Source organism: Zea mays, chromosome 1, assembly GCF_902167145.1.
Source record: "Zea mays cultivar B73 chromosome 1, Zm-B73-REFERENCE-NAM-5.0, whole genome shotgun sequence".
NCBI lineage: Eukaryota > Viridiplantae > Streptophyta > Magnoliopsida > Poales > Poaceae > Zea > Zea mays.
Window position 1 is genome coordinate 87225882 of NC_050096.1, and position 19984 is coordinate 87245865.

The following is a 19984-nucleotide window of genomic DNA, read 5'->3' on the forward strand; positions in this document are numbered from 1 at the left end:
CGGTTGGGATTTCTCCGGACTTGGCAACCCCAGTGCCGTGCGGGACTTCATGACCGCATGTGACTACTGTCTATCCGACTGTTCCGATGGAAGCCGCAGCCTTGGCGACGAGAGCTGCGGCCCAAGCCGCGAATGTTTCCACATCGAGCTAGGGGATCCCACCGAAGGCAACCATCTTGGCATGCCGGAGGATGGTGACCTCCCCAGGCCGGTGCCTCGCGCCGACATCCCACGGGAGCTAGCTGTGGTCCCCGCTCCGGCGGGGGGTTACGACCCACAACTCGAGCAAGTCCGCGAGGCGCAGGCCAGGCTCAACGAGGGAACAGGAGCGCTTGAGCCGATCCGTCGGGACGTCGGACAGGCATGGGTGGGCCAACCCCTGGCCGGAGAAATACGTCATCTGCCCCAAGGTCTCCAGCACCGCGTCGCCAACGATGTCAGGATCAGGCCGCCGCCCGCATCCAGCGGGGTCGGTCAGAACTTGGCAACCGCAGCGATGCTCATCCGCGCGATGCCGGAGCCGTCAACCACCGAGGGTCGGCGAATCCAGGGAGAACTCAAGAATCTCCTGGAAGGCGCTGCGGCCCGGCGGGCCGAGAGCACTGCATCCCGGAGGCAAGGATATCCCTCGGAACCTCATGCCGCGACTTCCCGATTCATGCGGGAAGCCTCGGTCTACACCGGGCGCACGCGCAACACCGCGCCTGCGGCCCCGGGCCACCTCGGCAACGAGCACCATCGACGCGACCGTCGGGCTCACCTCGACGAAAGGGTGCGCCGAGGCTACCACCCCAGGCGTGGGGGGCGCTACGACAGCGGGGAGGATCGGAGTCCCTCGCCCGAACCACCCGGCCCGCAGGCCTTCAGTCGGGCCATCCGACGGGCGCCATTCCCAACCCGGTTCCGACCCCCGACTACTATCACAAAGTACTCGGGGGAAACAAGACCGGAACTGTGGCTCGCGGACTACCGCCTTGCCTGCCAACTGGGTGGAACGGACGACGACAACCTCATCATCCGCAACCTCCCCCTGTTCCTCTCCGACACTGCCCGCGCCTGGTTGGAGCACCTGCCTCCGGGGCAGATTTCCAACTGGGACGACTTGGTCCAAGCCTTCGCTGGCAATTTCCAGGGCACATACGTGCGCCCCGGGAATCCCTGGGACCTTCGAAGCTGCCGGCAACAGCCGGGGGAGTCGCTCCGGGACTACATCCGGCGATTCTCGAAGCAGCGCACCGAGCTGCCCAACATCACCGACTCGGATGTCATCGGCGCGTTCCTCGCCGGCACCACTTGCCGCGACCTGGTGAGCAAGCTGGGTCGCAAAACCCCCACCAGGGCGAGCGAGCTGATGGACATCGCCACCAAGTTCGCCTCCGGCCAGGAGGCGGTCGAGGCTATCTTCCGAAAGGACAAGCACCCCCAGGGCCGCCCATCGGAAGAAGCTCCCGAGGCGTCTGCTCCGCGCGGCGCCAAGAAGAAAGGCAAGAAGAAGTCACAATCGAAACGCGACGCCGCCGCCGAGTATAAGAACCCTCGGAAGCCCCCCGGAGGTGCGAACCTCTTCGACAAGATGCTCAAGGAGCCGTGCCCCTACCATCAGGGGCCCGTCAAGCACACCCTCGAGGAGTGCGTTATGCTTCGGCGTCACTTCCACAGGGTCGGGCCACCCGCCGAGGGTGGCAGGGCCCACGACGACGACAAGAACGAAGATCACCCAGCAGGGGGGTTCCCCGAGGTCCGCGACTGCTTCATGATCTATGGAGGGCATGCGGCGAATACCTCGGCTCGGCACCGCAAGCAAGAGCGCCGGGAGGTCTGCTCGGTGAAGGTGGCGGCGCCAGTCTACCTAGACTGGTCCGACAAGCCCATCACTTTCGACCGGGCCGACCACCCCGACCATGTGTCGAGCCCGGGGAAATACCCGCTCGTCGTCGACCCCGTTGTCGGCAATGTCAGGCTCACCAAGGTCCTGATGGACGGGGGCAACTGCCTCAACATCATCTACGCCGAGACCCTCAAGCTTCTGCGCGTCGATCCGTCCTCCGTCCGAGCAGGCGCTGCGCCCTTCCACGGGATCATCCCTGGGAAGCGCGTCCAGCCCCTCGGGCGACTCGACCTCCCAGTCTGCTTCGGGACACCCTCCAACTTCCGAAGGGAGACCCTGACGTTCGAAGTGGTCGGGTTCCGAGGAACCTACCACGCCGTGCTAGGGAGGCCATGCTACGCGAAGTTCATGGCCGTCCCCAACTACACCTACCTGAAGCTCAAGATGCCGGGCCCCAACGGGGTCATCACCGTCGGCCCCACGTACAAACACGCGTTCGAATGCGACGTGGAGTGCGTGGAGTACGCCGAGGCCCTCGCCGAGTCCGAGGCCCTCATCGCCGACCTGGAGAACCTCTCCAAGGAGGTCCCAGACGTGAAGCGCCATGCCGGCAACTTCGAGCCAGCGGAGACGGTCAAGGCCGTCCCCCTCGACCCCAGTGGCGACACCACCAAGCAGATCCGGATCGGTTCCGGGCTCGACCCCAAATAGGAAGCAGTGCTCGTCGACTTTCTCCGCGCAAACGCCGACGTCTTTGCGTGGAGTCCCTCGGACATGCCCGGCATACCGAGGGATGTCGCCGAGCACTCGCTGGATATTCGGGCCGGAGCCCGACCCGTCAGGCAGCCTCTGCGCCGATTCGACGAGGAGAAGCGCAGAGCGATTGGCGAAGAGATCCACAAGCTAATGGCGGCAGGGTTCATCAAAGAGGTATTCCATCCCGAATGGCTTGCCAACCCTGTGCTTGTGAGGAAGAAAGGGGGGAAATGGCGGATGTGTGTAGACTACACTGGTCTCAACAAAGCATGTCCGAAGGTTCCCTACCCTCTGCCTCGCATCGACCAAATCGTGGATTCCACTGCTAGGTGCGAAACCCTGTCCTTCCTCGATGCCTACTCGGGGTATCACCAGATCCGGATGAAAGAGTCCGACCAGCTCGCGACTTCTTTCATCACGCCGTTCGGCATGTACTGCTATGTCACCATGCCGTTCGGCTTGAGGAATGCAGGCGCGACGTACCAGCGGTGTATGAACCATGTGTTCGGCCAACACATCGGTCGCACAGTCGAGGCCTACGTCGATGACATCGTAGTCAAGACACGGAAGGCTTCCGACCTCCTCTCCGACCTTGAAGTGACATTCCGGTGTCTCAAGGCGAAAGGAGTCAAGCTTAATCCTGAGAAGTGTGTCTTCGGGGTACCCCGAGGCATGCTCCTAGGGTTCATCGTCTCTGAGCGAGGCATCGAAGCCAACCCGGAGAAGATTGCGGCCATCACCAGCATGGGACCCATCAAGGACTTAAAAGGGGTACAGAGGGTCATGGGATGCCTCGCGGCCTTGAGCCGCTTCATCTCACGCCTCGGCGAAAGAGGTCTGCCTCTGTACCGCCTCTTAAGGAAGGCCGAATGTTTCGCTTGGACCCCTGAGGCCGAGGAAGCCCTCGGCAACCTGAAGGCGCTCCTTACAAAGGCGCCAGTCTTGGTGCCGCCGGCGGACGGAGAAACCCTCTTGATCTACGTCGCCGCGACCACTCAGGTGGTTAGCGCCGCGATTGTGGTCGAAAGGCAGGAGGAAGGGCATACATTGCCCGTTCAGAGGCCGGTCTACTTCATCAGCGAAGTGTTGTCCGAGACTAAGATCCGCTACCCACAAGTTCAAAAGCTGCTGTATGCTGTGATCCTGACAAGGCGGAAGCTACGACACTACTTCGAGTCCCATCCGGTGACTGTGGTGTCATCCTTCCCCCTGGGGGAGATCATCCAGTGCCGAGAGGCCTCGGGCAGGATCGCAAAGTGGGCGGTGGAGATCATGGGCGAAACGGTCTCGTTCGCCCCTCGGAAGGCCATCAAGTCCCAAGTGTTGGCGGATTTCGTGGCCGAATGGGTCGACACCCAACTGCCAACGACTCCGATCCAACCGGAGCTCTGGACCATGTTTTTCGACGGGTCGCTGATGAAGACGGGGGCCGGCGCGGGCCTGCTCTTCATCTCGCCCCTCGGAAAGCACTTGCGCTACGTGCTGCACCTCCACTTCCCGGCGTCCAACAATGTGGCCGAGTACGAAGCTCTGGTCAACGGATTGCGGATCGCCATCGAGCTAGGTGTCAGACGCCTCGACGCCCGCGGTGATTCGCAGCTCGTCATCGACCAAGTCATGAAGAACTCCCACTGCCGCGACCCGAAGATGGAGGCCTACTGCGACGAGGTTCGGCGCCTGGAAGACAAGTTCTTCGGGCTCGAGCTCAACCACATCGCTCGGCGCTACAACGAAACCGCAGACGAGCTGGCTAAGATAGCCTCGGGGCGAACGACAGTCCCCCCGGACGTCTTCTCCCGGGATCTGCATCAACCCTCCGTCAAGCTCGACGACGCGCCCGAGCCCGAGGTGCCCTCGGCTCAGCCCAAAGTACCCTCGGCTCAGCCCGAGGTACCCTCGGCTCAGCCCGAGGTACCCTCGGTTCAGCCCGAGGCACCCTCGGCCCAGCCCGAGGTACCCTCGGCCCCCGAGGGCGGGGCATTGAACATCGAGGAAGGGCAGAGCGGGGCCACGCCAGACCAAGATTGGCAGGCCCCGTACCTGCAATATCTCCGTCGAGGAGAGCTACCCCTCGACCAAGTCGAGGCTCGGCGGGTAGTGCGACGCGCCAAGTCATTCATCTTGCTGGGCGACGAAGAGGAGCTCTACCATCGCAGCCCCTCGGGCATCCTCCAGCGATGCATCTCCATCGCCGAAGGTCGGGAACTGCTGCAAGAAGTACACTCGGGGGCTTGCGGCCACCACGCAGCACCCCGAGCCCTTGTTGGAAATGCTTTCCGGCAAGGCTTCTACTGGCCAACGGCGGTGGCTGACGCCACTAGAATTGTCCGCACCTGCGAAGGGTGCCAATTCTATGCGAAGCGGACACACCTGCCCGCTCAGGCTCTGCAGACAATACCCATCACCTGGCCCTTCGCTGTATGGGGTCTGGACCTCGTCGGTCCCTTGCAGAAGGCGCCCGGGGGCTACACGCACCTACTGGTCGCCATCGACAAATTCTCCAAGTGGATCGAGGTCCGACCTCTGAACAGCATCAGGTCCGAGCAGGCGGTGGCATTCTTCACCAACATCATCCATCGCTTCGGGGTCCCGAACTCCATCATCACCGACAACGACACCCAGTTCACCGGCAAAAAATTCTTGGATTTTTGCGAAGATCACCATATCCGGGTGGACTAGGCCGCCGTGGCTCATCCCATGTCGAATGGGCAGGTAGAGCGTGCCAACAGCATAGGGCTCAAGCCTCGGATCTACAACGACCTCAACAAGTTCGGCAGGCGATGGATGAAGGAACTCCCCTCGGTGGTCTGGAGCCTAAGGACGACGCCGAGTCGTGCCACGGGCTTCACGCCGTTTTTCCTGGTCTACGGGGCTGAAGCTATCTTGCCCACTGACCTGGAATACGGCTCCCCGAGGGTGAGGGCCTACACCGAACAAAGCAACCAAGCCAGCCGAGAGGAATCGCTGGACCAGCTGGAGGAAGCTCGGGACAGGGCCTTGCTGCACTTGGCGCGGTACCAACAGTCCCTGCGACGCTACCACGCCCGAGGGGTCCGGTCCCGAGAACTCCAGGTGGGTGACCTGGTGCTTCGGCTGCGACAAGACGCCCGAGGGAGGCACAAGCTCACGCCCCCCTGGGAAGGGCCATTCGTCATCGCCAAAGTTCTGAAGCCCGGAACATACAAGCTGGCCAGCAATCAAGGCGAGATCTACGGCAACGCTTGGAACATCAAACAGCTACGTCGCTTCTACCCTTAAGATGTTTTCAAGTTGTTCATATACCTCGCACCTACGCAAAGTTTAGTTGTCAAGGAAGGGTCGGCCTAGCCTCGGCAAAGCCCGACCCTCCCTCGGGGGCTAAAAGGGGGGAGACCCCCTCTGCGTCGAATCTTTCCTCGAAAAAGGATCTCTTTTTAGCAGGATTTCTTTCGTGCTTCTTGACTACTTCGGAAAGCGGATCCTGGAAACGACGGCGAGACACGCGGCGCCTCTGGTAGGAGGAGCGCGCGACGCTTCACCTTCGCCGCAATAACCGCGCCAGAAAAGGTACGCCACGTCGTCCGATTTCGTATCCTTTTCCGTTTTCCTCTTTCTCTATCTCTTGCAACAGGGACCGGGAAAGGGGGATACCCCGAAAGGGATCCTGCTCCGCGAAGGAACCGGGCTCCGAGCCCCCCATTACTGATCAGGGGTTCGAAGGCTGGCCCCCCGAGGGTTCAACAGTCGCCTCAGATCGCGTGGGCCCGACACCCACTACTGGTCAGGGGTTCGAAGGCCAGCCCCCCGAAGGGCTCCATGGCCGCCTCAGGCTACTCGGGCTCCGCGCCCATTACTGATCAGGGGTTCGAAGGCTGGCCCCCGAAGGGTTCACAGTCGCCTCAGACACCGAGCGAGGGATGACCAGGGGTACGTTCGATACATAACCGAGGCTCGGGCTGCGCTCCCGAGGTACCCTAGGACATTTCCGAGACCAGCGGGAACGATCTTGTAACGGAATCCCATCGGAGGGAGGCATCGAGCCCTCGGACCCCGTCGCCAGGGGACCGGGTCCGGCAAATCACCCGCAGGTACTTTTGGGCGTGCCTCTGGGCCCCTAGCCGACCCCCAACGAACGGGGCACGGACGTCCACTCGGATTACCCGCTTGCAGCTCACCGGAGACACCATGTTCGGTGCCCATCGAGGGTAACATGGCGCACTCCCCCCTCCTCCTTGCGGAAAGGCGACGTAGGGGCGTATGTAAAAAGCCGAGTCTGTCCCTGATCGTCCTCTCGCCCTGTGCAGAGGCTCGGGGGCTGCTCTCGCAAAAACCGGCTCCGACCAAATCGTTGACAGCGTCAACATACCAGCCCGAGAGCTTGGGCCCCGACCGTGCACCCGGGCTACGGCCAGTTCGCATGAGGGAACGACCAGACCAGCCGAAGCGTTAAGCGAAGTATTAAGACCTCGAAGGAGTGTAACCACTCCTCCGAGGCCTCGGGGGCTACACCCGGCGGGTGCGCTCGCGCGCACCCACCGGAACGAAATGCAACCGAGAAAGGCTGGTCCCCTTGCAAAAAAGTGCGACAAAAGCCTCCAAGCGAGTGCTAACACTCCCTTCGAGGCTCGGGGGCTACTGTCGGGGACCATAATTAGGGGTACCCTCAAGGCGCCTAATTCTCAGCTGGTAACCCCCATCAGCATAAAGCTGCAAAGGCCTGATGGGCACGATTAAGTCAGGGATCAGTCCACACGAGTGACTCGATCACGCTTCACCCGAGCCTAGCCTCGGCCAAAGGCAGCCGACCTCAAGAGACTTCCGTCTCGCCCGAGGCCCCCTTTTTATGGCGGACACATCACCGGCTCGCCCAAGGCCTTGGCTTCGCTCAGAAGCAACCTTGACTAAATCACCACACCGACTGACCAAATTGCAGGGGCATTTAACGCAAAGGTGGCCTGACACCTCTATCCTGACACGCGCCCCCAGCAGAGCCGAGGTGACCGCCGTCACTCCACCGCTCCACTGGCCAGTCTGACAGAAGGACAGCGCCGCCTGCGCCACTCCGACTGCAGTGCCACTCGACAGAGTGAGTCTGACAGGCAATCAGGCCTTGCCAAAGGCGCCACGGCGAACTCCGCTCCGCCCGACCCCAGGGCTCGGACTCGGGCTAAGACCCGGAAGACGGCGAACTCCGCTCCGCCCGACCCCAGGGCTCGGACTCGGGCTAAGACCCGGAAGACGGCGAACTCCGCTCCGCCCGACCCCAGGGCTCGGACTCGGGCTAAGACCCGGAAGACGGCGAACTCCGCTCCGCCCGACCCCAGGGCTCGGACTCGGGCTAAGACCCGGAAGACGGCGAACTCCGCTCCGCCCGACCCCAGGGCTCGGACTCGGGCTAAGACCCGGAAGACGACGAAACTCCGCCTCGCCCGACCCCAGGGCTCGGACTCCGCCCTGGCCTCGGCCGAACGACTTCCGCCTCGCCCGACCCCTTGGCTCGGGCTCGGCCACGGCAACAGAAGGCAGACTCAACCTCGGCTTCGGAGGAAACCCCACGTCGCCCTGCCTAGGGCACAGACCGCCACGTCAATAGGAGGCGCCATCATCATCCTACCCCGAATCGACTCGGGTCACGGAGAACAAGACCGGCGTCTCATCCGGCCAGCTCCGCCAGAGGGGCAATGATGGTGCTCCACAAGCTCCATGACGACGGTGGCCCCCAGCTCTCTTACGGAAGCCGGACGACGTCAGCAGGGACTCGACCGCTCCAACAGCTGTCCCTCCATCAGGCTCCGCCGCACCTCCGACAGCCACGACATCACGCCAGCAGGGTGCCCAGATCTCTCCGGCTGCCACATTGGCATGTACCTAGGGCGCTAGCTCTCCCTCCGCTAGACACGTAGCACTCTGCTACACCACCCCATTGTACACCTGGATCCTCTCCTTACGACTATAAAAGGAAGGACCAGGGCCTTCTCAGAGAAGGTTGGCCGCGCGGGACCGAGGACGGGACAGGCGCTCTCTTGGGGCCGCTCGCTTCCCTCACCCGCGTGGACGCTTGTAACCCCCCTACTGCAAGCGCACCTGACCTGGGCGCGGGACGAACACGAAGGCCGTGGGACTTCCACCTCTCTCTGAAAGGGAAATGTGCCCTTGGGCCATTTCTAAGTATTTTGGTGATTGAGTGCAAACACAAGGGCCTAAATGTGAATTTATGTACATGGATGAACAAGGTGAAAATCATGAAGTAAAGGTATGTTTCTAAGCCTTAGTACATTGGTTTTAAGTACTAATATATTTGTCTAAGTGTTAGAAACAGAAAGAAGAAGAATAGAGAAAAGGGGAAGGGACTTGGCTGTGTGCTGCCAAGACCCAGCTCGGTCTGGAGCACCGGACTGTCCGGTGTGCACCGGACAGTGTCCGGTGCGCCAGGCTGGCGCGACTCGAACTGGCCGCTCTCGGGAAATTGGCCGGCGGCGTACGGCTAAAATTCACCGGACTGTCCGGTGTGCACCGGACTGTCCGGTGAGCCAACGGTCGGCCAGGGCCAACGGTCGGCCGCGCAATCCGCGCGGGACACGTGGCCGAGCCAACGGTCGGAAGACGGCACCGGACTGTCCGGTGTGCACCGGACATGTCCGGTGCGCCAACAGCGCCAGATCTGCCAACGGTCTGCAACGGTCGTCTTCGCCGTTTAAGGAAACAAATCGGGCACCGGACAGTGTCCGGTGTGCACCGGACTGTCCGGTGCCCCCGACGACAGAAGGCAAGGATGGCCTTCCGGATTTGCTCTCAACGGCTCCTAGCTGCCTTGGGGCTATAAAAGGGACCCCTAGGCGCATGGAGAAGAAAAATAAGCAACCTTTGAGCATTCTTGATCATCCACACTAAGTCTCTGCGCATTCGTTTGTGTTTCTAAGTGATTCGAGCTCTGTTCTAAGTGAGAACTCTGAGATAGTCTTGTGAGCTCGATTCTTGGCCGTGTGTGTGCGCCTTTGCTGTGGATTTGTGTGTGTTGCTTCCCTCCCTTACTCTGTGTTTCATTTGTGATCATATACTTGTAAGGGCAAGAGACTCCAATTTGTGGAGATTCCTTGCAAACGGGATAGTGAAAGGAAAACAAAACACCGTGGTATTCAAGTGGGTCTTTGGACCGCTTGAGAGGGGTTGATTGCAACCCTCGTCCGTTGGGACGCCACAACGTGGAGTAGGCAAGCGTTGGTCTTGGCCGAACCACGGGATAAACCACTGTGTCACTCTGTGTTTGATTCTCTTGTGGTACTATGTTTTGTTGAGATTGTTGAGACTTCACCTTAGCCACTTGGAAATAATCGTGCTAACACTTAACAAGTTTTTGTGGCTTAAGTTTGAAGTTTTTACAGGATCACCTATTCACCCCCCCCTCTAGGTGCTCTCAATTGGTATCAGAGCCGTTCTCTTCACAAAGGGACTAACCGCCCGAAGAGATGGATCCTAAGGGGAAGGGTATAGTGATCAACGACAGAGAGAAGGAATCCTTCGTCAACGAGCCAAAGGACGATAAGCCTACCGACTCCGGCTCGGGCCAAAGACGGAAGGAAGGGAAGAAGAAGAAGACCAGGCGCATCAAGGAGATCGTCTACTACGACAGCGACGAGTCTACTTCTTCCCAAAAGGACGAGGACCACAACGACTACGACAAACAAAGAAAACCGGTTAATTCGAACTTTTCTTTTGATTACTCTCGTATTCCGCAAAGTTCACATTCTCATTTGCTCTCCATTCCACTCGGCAAGCCCCCACACTTTGATGGAGAAGACTACGGATTTTGGAGCCACAAAATGCGTAGTCACCTATTCTCTCTCCATCCTAGTATATGGGAGATTGTAGAGAGTGGAATGCATTTTGATAGTTCGGATAGTCCCATGTTCATTAATGAACAAATTCATAAGAATGCACAAGCTACTACTGTTCTTCTAGCTTCCTTGTGCAGGAATGAATACCATAAGGTGAGCGGCTTGGATAACGCCAAGCAAATCTGGGACACCCTCAAGATTTCTCATGAGGGGAACGACGTCACCTTACTCACCAAGATGGAGTTGGTGGAAGGCGAGCTTGGACGGTTCGCAATGATAAGGGGCGAGGAGCCAACGCAAACATACAATCGGCTCAAGACCCTTATCAACAAGATAAGAAGCTACGGGAGCACGCGATGGACGGACCACGACGTCGTCCGCCTAATGCTAAGGTCATTTACCGTTCTTGATCCTCACTTGGTGAACAATATACGTGAAAATCCCAGGTACACCAAGATGTCGCCCGAAGAAGTTCTTGGGAAATTTGTTAGCGGGCGAATGATGATCAAGGAGGCGAGATATGTGGACGACGCCTTGAATGGTCCGATCAACGAACCGCAACCTCTCGCTCTCAAGGCAACACGAAGCAAGGAGGCGCTACCTAGCAAGGTGGCACAAATTGAGGCGGCCGGACTCAACGATGAAGAGATGGCTCTCATCATCAAGAGATTCAAGACGGCGCTAAATGGTCGCAAGGGGCAGCCAAGCAAGACCAAGACCAAGGGGAAGCGCTCATGCTTCAAATGCGGTAAGCTTGGTCATTTTATCGCTAACTGTCCCGATAATGAAAGTGACCAGGAAAAGGGGAACAAAAGAGAAAAGAAGAAGCAATACAAGAAGGCAAAGGGCGAGGCGCATCTAGGAAAGGAGTGGGACTCGGATTGCTCCTCCTCCGACTCCGACAACGAAGGACTCGCCGCCACTGCCTTCAACAAATCGGCTCTCTTCCCCAACGAGCGTCTCACATGTCTTATGGCAAGGGAGAAGAAGGTGAGTACTCAAGACTCCACTTATGCTTCTTCTAGTGATAGTGAGTCTAGTGATGATGACATAGATTATTCATACTTGTTCAAGGGCTTAGAGAGATCTAAGATAGATAAAATCAATGAATTGATTGATGCATTGAATGAAAAGGATAGACTTTTAGAAAAGCAGGAGGATTTATTGTATGATGAACATGATAAATTTGTAGAGGCACAAAAATCATATGCTTTAGAAGTAAAAAGAAATGAAATGCTTTCTTTTGAACTATCTACTTGTCATGAAACCATTTCTACTTTGAAAGGTGTCAACAATGATTTAAATGCTAAATTAGAAGTAGCAAACAAATCCAATTCTTGTGTAGAACATGTTGAAATTTGTACTAGGTGTAAAGACTTTGACATTAATGCTTGTAGTGAACACCTAGTTTCAATTTCCAAGCTTAATGATGAACTGGCTAGTCTTAATGCTCAACTTAAGACTAGCAAGAATGATTTCGATAAGCTAAAATTTGCAAGGGATGCCTATACGGTTGGTAGACACCCCTCAATTAAGGATGGACTTGGCTTCAAGAGAGAGGCCAAGAACTTAACAAGCCATAAGGCTCCCATCTTCGTCAAGGAGAAAGGGAAGGCCCCTATGGCTAGTAATGCTAAAAAGAACCATGCTTTTATGTATTATGATAGGAGAAATGCTAGAAATGCTTATAATGAATTTGATTCACATGTTTATGATTCTCATACCATGTTTGCCTCTAGTTCTTCTTATAAGCATGATAGGGATATGCCTAGGAGAAATATTGCTCATGTGCCTAGAAAGAATGTTATTCATGCTCCTAGAAAAGTAGAGAATGAACCTTCTGTAATTTATTGTGCTTTAAACACTTCCTTTGCTATTTGTAGAAAGGATAGGAAAATAGTTGCTAGGAGGTTAGGGGCAAAATGCAAGGGAGACAGGACTTGCATTTGGATCCCTAAGGACATTTGTACTAACCTTGCAGGACCCAACATGAGTTGGGTACCTAAGACCCAAGCCTAAATTTGCCTTGCAGGTTTATGCATCCGGGGGTTCAAGCTGGATTATTGACAGCGGATGCACAAACCATATGACGGGGGAGAAGAAGATGTTCACCTCCTACGTCAAAAATAAGGATTCCCAAGATTCAATTATATTCGGTGATGGGAATCAAGGCAAGGTAAAAGGGCTAGGTAAAATTGCAATTTCTAATGAGCATTCTATATCAAATGTATTCTTAGTGGAGAGTCTTGGATATAATTTGCTATCTGTCAGTCAATTATGTCAAATGGGATATAATTGTTTATTTACAAATATAGATGTGTCTGTCTTTAGAAGAAGCGATGGTTCATTAGCTTTTAAGGGTGTATTAGACGGCAAACTTTATTTAGTTGATTTTGCAAAAGAAGAGGCCGGTCTAGATGCATGCTTAATAGCTAAGACTAGCATGGGCTGGCTGTGGCATCGCCGCTTAGCACATGTGGGGATGAAGAACCTTCACAAGCTTCTAAAGGGAGAACACGTGATAGGTTTGACTAACGTGCATTTCGAAAAAGATAGACCTTGTGCAGCTTGTCAAGCAGGTAAACAGGTGGGAGGAGCACATCACAGCAAGAATGTGATGACCACTTCAAGACCCCTGGAGCTGCTGCATATGGACCTCTTCGGACCCGTCGCCTATCTAAGCATAGGGGGAAGTAAGTATGGTCTAGTTATTGTTGATGACTTTTCCCGCTTCACTTGGGTGTTCTTTTTGCAGGATAAGTCTGAAACCCAAGGGACCCTCAAGCGCTTCCTCAGGAGGGCTCAAAATGAGTTTGAGCTCAAAGTGAAGAAGATAAGGAGCGACAACGGGTCCGAGTTCAAGAACCTTCAAGTGGAGGAGTTCCTTGAAGAAGAAGGGATCAAGCACGAGTTCTCCGCTCCCTACACACCACAGCAAAATGGTGTGGTAGAGAGGAAGAACAGGACGCTCATCGACATGGCGAGGACGATGCTAGGAGAGTTCAAGACCCCCGAGTGCTTTTGGACGGAAGCCGTGAACACGGCGTGCCACGCCATCAACAGGGTCTACCTTCATCGCCTCCTCAAGAAGACGTCGTATGAGCTACTAACCGGTAACAAACCCAATGTATCGTACTTTCGTGTATTTGGGAGTAAATGCTACATTCTAGTGAAGAAGGGTAGAAATTCTAAGTTTGCTCCCAAAGCTGTAGAAGGGTTTTTGTTAGGTTATGACTCAAATACAAAGGCGTATAGAGTCTTCAACAAATCATCGGGTTTGGTTGAAGTCTCTAGCGACGTTGTATTTGATGAGACTAATGGCTCTCCAAGAGAGCAAGTTATTGATTGTGATGATGTAGATGAAGAAGATGTTCCGACGGTCGCTATACGGACCATGGCGATTGGAGAAGTACGGCCACAGGAACAAGATGAACGAGATCAACCTTCTTCCTCAACTATGGTGCATCCCCCAACCAAAGATGACGAACAGGTACCTCAAGTGGAGGCGCTTGATCAAGGGGGAGCACAAGATAATCAAGTGATGGAGGAAGAAGTGCAACCGGCACCTCCAACCCAAGTTCGAGCAATGATACAAAGGGATCATCCCATCGACCAAATTCTGGGTGACATTAGCAAGGGAGTAACTACTCGATCTCGATTAGCTAATTTTTGTGAGCATTACTCCTTTGTCTCTTCTATTGAGCCTTTCAGGGTAGAAGAGGCCTTGCTAGATCCGGACTGGGTGTTGGCCATGCAAGAGGAGTTAAACAACTTCAAGCGCAATGAAGTTTGGACACTGGTGCCTCGTCCAAAGCAAAATGTTGTGGGAACCAAGTGGGTGTTCCGCAACAAACAGGACGAGCACGGGGTGGTGACGAGGAACAAGGCTCGACTTGTGGCAAAAGGTTATGCCCAAGTCGCAGGTTTGGATTTCGAGGAGACCTTTGCTCCTGTGGCTAGGCTAGAGTCAATTCGAATCTTGCTAGCATATGCCGCTCACCATTCTTTCAGGTTGTACCAAATGGATGTGAAGAGCGCTTTCCTCAACGGGCCAATCAAGGAGGAGGTGTACGTGGAGCAACCCCCTGGCTTCGAGGATGAACGGTACCCCGACCATGTGTGTAAGCTCTCTAAGGCGCTCTATGGACTTAAGCAAGCCCCAAGAGCATGGTATGAATGCCTTAGAGATTTCTTAATTGCTAATGCTTTCAAGGTTGGGAAAGCCGATCCAACTCTTTTTACTAAGACTTGTAATGGTGATCTGTTTGTGTGCCAAATTTATGTCGATGACATAATATTTGGTTCTACTAACCAAAAGTCTTGTGAAGAGTTTAGCAGGGTGATGACGCAGAAATTCGAGATGTCGATGATGGGCGAGTTGAACTACTTCCTTGGGTTCCAAGTGAAGCAACTCAAGGACGGCACCTTCATCTCCCAAACGAAGTACACGCAAGATCTGCTAAAGCGGTTTGGGATGAAGGACGCCAAGCCCGCAAAGACTCCGATGGGGACCGACGGACACACCGACCTCAACAAAGGAGGTAAGTCCGTTGATCAAAAAGCATACCGGTCAATGATAGGTTCTTTGCTTTACTTATGTGCTAGTAGACCGGATATTATGCTTAGCGTATGCATGTGTGCTAGATTTCAATCCGATCCTAAGGAGTGTCACTTAGTGGCGGTGAAGCGAATTCTTAGATATTTGGTTGCTACGCCTTGCTTCGGGCTCTGGTATCCAAAGGGGTCTACCGTTGACTTAGTTGGATACTCAGACTCCGACTATGCTGGATGTAAGGTCGATAGGAAGAGTACATCGGGGACGTGCCAATTCTTAGGAAGGTCCCTGGTGTCATGGAACTCTAAGAAACAAACATCCGTTGCCCTGTCCACCGCTGAGGCCGAGTATGTTGCCGCAGGACAGTGTTGCGCGCAACTACTTTGGATGAGGCAAACCCTCAGGGACTTTGGCTACAATCTGAGCAAAGTCCCACTCCTATGTGACAATGAGAGTGCTATCCGCATGGCGGAAAATCCTGTTGAACACAGCCGCACAAAGCACATAGACATCCGGCATCACTTTTTGAGAGACCACCAGCAAAAGGGAGATATCGAAGTGTTTTATGTTAGCACCGAGAACCAGCTAGCCGATATCTTTACCAAGCCTCTAGATGAGAAGACCTTTTGCAGGCTGCGTAGTGAGCTAAATGTCTTAGATTCGCGGAACTTGGATTGAATTGTAGCATATATGTGTTTATGCATTTGATCAGGTTCATTCTGCATTTTGTTGCTTATTATGGTGCTCAAGTTGTACAACCACTCCCTGGACCTCACAAGTCCGTTGCAAAGTGATGCACATGTTTAGGGGGAGATGTGTTACAACTTGACCCTTTGAGACTAACCATTTGCTTGAGTTTGCTTGTTTGAGTCTCGAAGGAGGATTGAAAGGGAAAAGGTGGACTTGGACCATGAAAGACTTCCACTGCACTCCGATGAGAGGGTAACTAATTCCAAGTACATCTCATGAAATCTTATTGCCATTTGCTCTTAATTGAAGACTTTGGTGAGGCAATGGGGTTAAAAGGCCAAGATTGATCCCGTTTTGGTGCTTGATGCCAAAGGGGGAGAAAATAAAGGCCAAAGCGATAAATGGATCAGCTACCACTTGAGAGATTTTGAAAATAGTAGAATAGAGTTTTTGTTGTGTCAAAAGCTTTTATTGTCGTTTTTGTTGTGTCAAAAGCTTTTATTGTCTCTCTTGTCAAAAGTTGGCTTCTTGTGGGGAGAAGTATTGATTATGGGAAATAGGGGGAGTTTTTGAAATCTTTGATCAATCTCTTTTGGAATGACTCCCTTTATACTTCAACATGTGTGTTTGACTTAGAGATAGAGATTTGAGTTTGATTTGCAAAAACAAACCAAGTGGTGGCAAAGGATGATCCATATATGCCAAAATTGAATCAAAACCAATTTGAGTTTTTATTTGAAGTGATTTTGCACTTGTTCCACTTGCTTTATGTTGTGTTGGCATAAATCACCAAAAAGGGGGAGATTGAAAGGGAAATGTGCCCTTGGGCCATTTCTAAGTATTTTGGTGATTGAGTGCAAACACAAGGGCCTAAATGTGAATTTATGTACATGGATGAACAAGGTGAAAATCATGAAGTAAAGGTATGTTTCTAAGCCTTAGTACATTGGTTTTAAGTACTAATATATTTGTCTAAGTGTTAGAAACAGAAAGAAGAAGAATAGAGAAAAGGGGAAGGGACTTGGCTGTGTGCTGCCAAGACCCAGCTCGGTCTGGAGCACCGGACTGTCCGGTGTGCACCGGACAGTGTCCGGTGCGCCAGGCTGGCGCGACTCGAACTGGCCGCTCTCGGGAAATTGGCCGGCGGCGTACGGCTAAAATTCACCGGACTGTCCGGTGTGCACCGGACTGTCCGGTGAGCCAACGGTCGGCCAGGGCCAACGGTCGGCCGCGCAATCCGCGCGGGACACGTGGCCGAGCCAACGGTCGGAAGACGGCACCGGACTGTCCGGTGTGCACCGGACATGTCCGGTGCGCCAACAGCGCCAGATCTGCCAACGGTCTGCAACGGTCGTCTTCGCCGTTTAAGGAAACAAATCGGGCACCGGACAGTGTCCGGTGTGCACCGGACTGTCCGGTGCCCCCGACGACAGAAGGCAAGGATGGCCTTCCGGATTTGCTCTCAACGGCTCCTAGCTGCCTTGGGGCTATAAAAGGGACCCCTAGGCGCATGGAGAAGAAAAATAAGCAACCTTTGAGCATTCTTGATCATCCACACTAAGTCTCTGCGCATTCGTTTGTGTTTCTAAGTGATTCGAGCTCTGTTCTAAGTGAGAACTCTGAGATAGTCTTGTGAGCTCGATTCTTGGCCGTGTGTGTGCGCCTTTGCTGTGGATTTGTGTGTGTTGCTTCCCTCCCTTACTCTGTGTTTCATTTGTGATCATATACTTGTAAGGGCAAGAGACTCCAATTTGTGGAGATTCCTTGCAAACGGGATAGTGAAAGGAAAACAAAACACCGTGGTATTCAAGTGGGTCTTTGGACCGCTTGAGAGGGGTTGATTGCAACCCTCGTCCGTTGGGACGCCACAACGTGGAGTAGGCAAGCGTTGGTCTTGGCCGAACCACGGGATAAACCACTGTGTCACTCTGTGTTTGATTCTCTTGTGGTACTGTGTTTTGTTGAGATTGTTGAGACTTCACCTTAGCCACTTGGAAATAATCGTGCTAACACTTAACAAGTTTTTGTGGCTTAAGTTTGAAGTTTTTACAGGATCACCTATTCACCCCCCCTCTAGGTGCTCTCACTCTCACGCTCGGCTCCGGCCACCTCGCCTCTCCCCCCTTCGCGCTCGCCCACGCGCTCGACCCATCTGGGCTGGGGCACGCAACACACTCACTCGTCGGCTTAGGGACCCCCCTGTCTCGAAACGCCGACAATATGTAATATGCAGAATGTAAAACAGTAACGAACTGAATTGATCATACCCTCCCATGCGGTCCGAGGATCCTGATCCTTGTCCAACTTCTCTTGCCATCCGTACGAGATGAAGACGCCAGGAACCAGTGAAGACGGACGTTGGGCAATCGCGTAGACGCTCCCCAAAAACCTAATTGCCGATCCCCCGAGCAGGGTCTCGAACGGCAAGGGCTTCGGAGGCACCTGCCCTCTCGCCTCTCTGTGCGCGCAGAGCTACGAGATGGAAACACCCACACTTGCGGCTGGAAAGTGACTCTAAAAATGGTTCTTTTCTCGTGTGTGCCAAGTGCCAGGGGTTCTCCTCTATTTAACCTCTCGCAGAGGGAAGCCGAAGGAGAAGAGTCTGCACGCCAAGGGACTAGCAGCTGAAGGACAAGAGTCTCCACGCCAAGGGACAGGTAGCTGAAGGACAAGAGTCTCGCATGCAGCTGACGAAGAGACAAGCAGCTGAAAGGTTTACGCGATTAGTGGGTGCTAAAAATTAACACAACCACACCACACCACGCCCGCCCGCTCGCTCGCCTGCCTGCCACGCCACGCCACGCCCGGCCCGACCGGCGGCGGCGCGCGCGCGCGTGTGGCACGCCCTTGACCGTTTCTTGACTTCTCAAGTTAGGTGGAATAATTCCCGCCATATAAGTCAAGCCAACAGACCCTTGGACTTCCAATATGGTACTATTGGTATTCTCCACCACTACACACCATAGAGTTTATTCAATAAATGGGCCAAGCCCATAAAAGATCCAACAATCCCCACCAAACTCTAGGGTTTGTAATGATGAAGTATCAGAATCACAATCTTTTGATATACAAGTGTTTCGATGGAGACTGTTAAGTTGAACATCCATCTAGAATAAGAGTTTCACTCATTCACAACTGAACAATGGACTATGCCTTGAATTGACAGTTTTGTGCGAAATAAGATTCACTCAAATCCTTTGGTGATACTATGCTGCAAAAGGGTATTCCCGCTGTTTAGAAGCATATAAGTCACACTTCATTGTCTTTCATGAGTATTTAGGGATTACCCAAGTCCCATAGACTGTGACCAGCAGTCTGACTCATATAGGTGTATTCCTCAAAAGATGTTCTGTAGGGCAACATCTCACCTTTATAAGACTCTTGGAATACATTAAGGTAAAAACCATCCTGCCTTACAGATAGGAAAGACGTGCATCAGAAATGAGTTAAAGAAGGGATCTTTCCTCACAATCTACTCCTAGCTTGTTTCTCCACTCTACTTCACGGGATCTCCGATCACATAGAGCAGGTTACCACTAGAGTAGATCTCACATGGGTCTCATACCCATTTCTCTCGATGCACTTTCTATCACACTGCGTGACAGACCCTTAGTGAATTGATCTGCCAGATTATTTGATGTGTGGACATAATCCACCGTTATAACTCCGGAGTTTTTCAGCTTTTTGACAGATTTCAATCTCCTCTTAACATGCCTTGTAGACTTCATGTTATTCCTAGAACTGTTAACCTTTGTAATCACCGTTTGGTTGTCACAGTTCATAGAAATAGCCGGTATTGGTTTTTCAACTACCGATAAATCCAATAGGAAATCATGAAGCCACTCGGCCTCAGCCCCAGCAGTGTCTAATGCTGCGAGTTCTGCTTCCATTGTAGACTTCGTTAAGATAGTCTGCTTGCAAGACTTCCAGGAAACAGCGCCACCTCCAAACAGAAACACATATCCGCTTGTGGCATAAAGCTCATCAGCATCAGAAATCCAGTTGGCATCATAATAGCCTTCCAGCACTTTTGGGTTTCCAGTATAATGAATATCGTATGTCATAGTACCTTTCAAATACCGCAACACTCTCTCAAGAGCACGCCAGTGATCATCTCCTGGTTTCGACACAAACCGACTTAGCTTACTCACAACATAAGAGATGTCTGGCCTTGTTGCACTTGCAAGGTACATGAGCGAGCCAATGATCTGGGAGTATGTCAATTGATCCCTTGCTATTCTTCGATTCTTTCTTAATAGCACACTGGGGTCATAAGGTGTTGGAGCAGGATCACAGTCACTAAAACCAAAGTGACTCAATACCTTTTCCACATAATGGGAT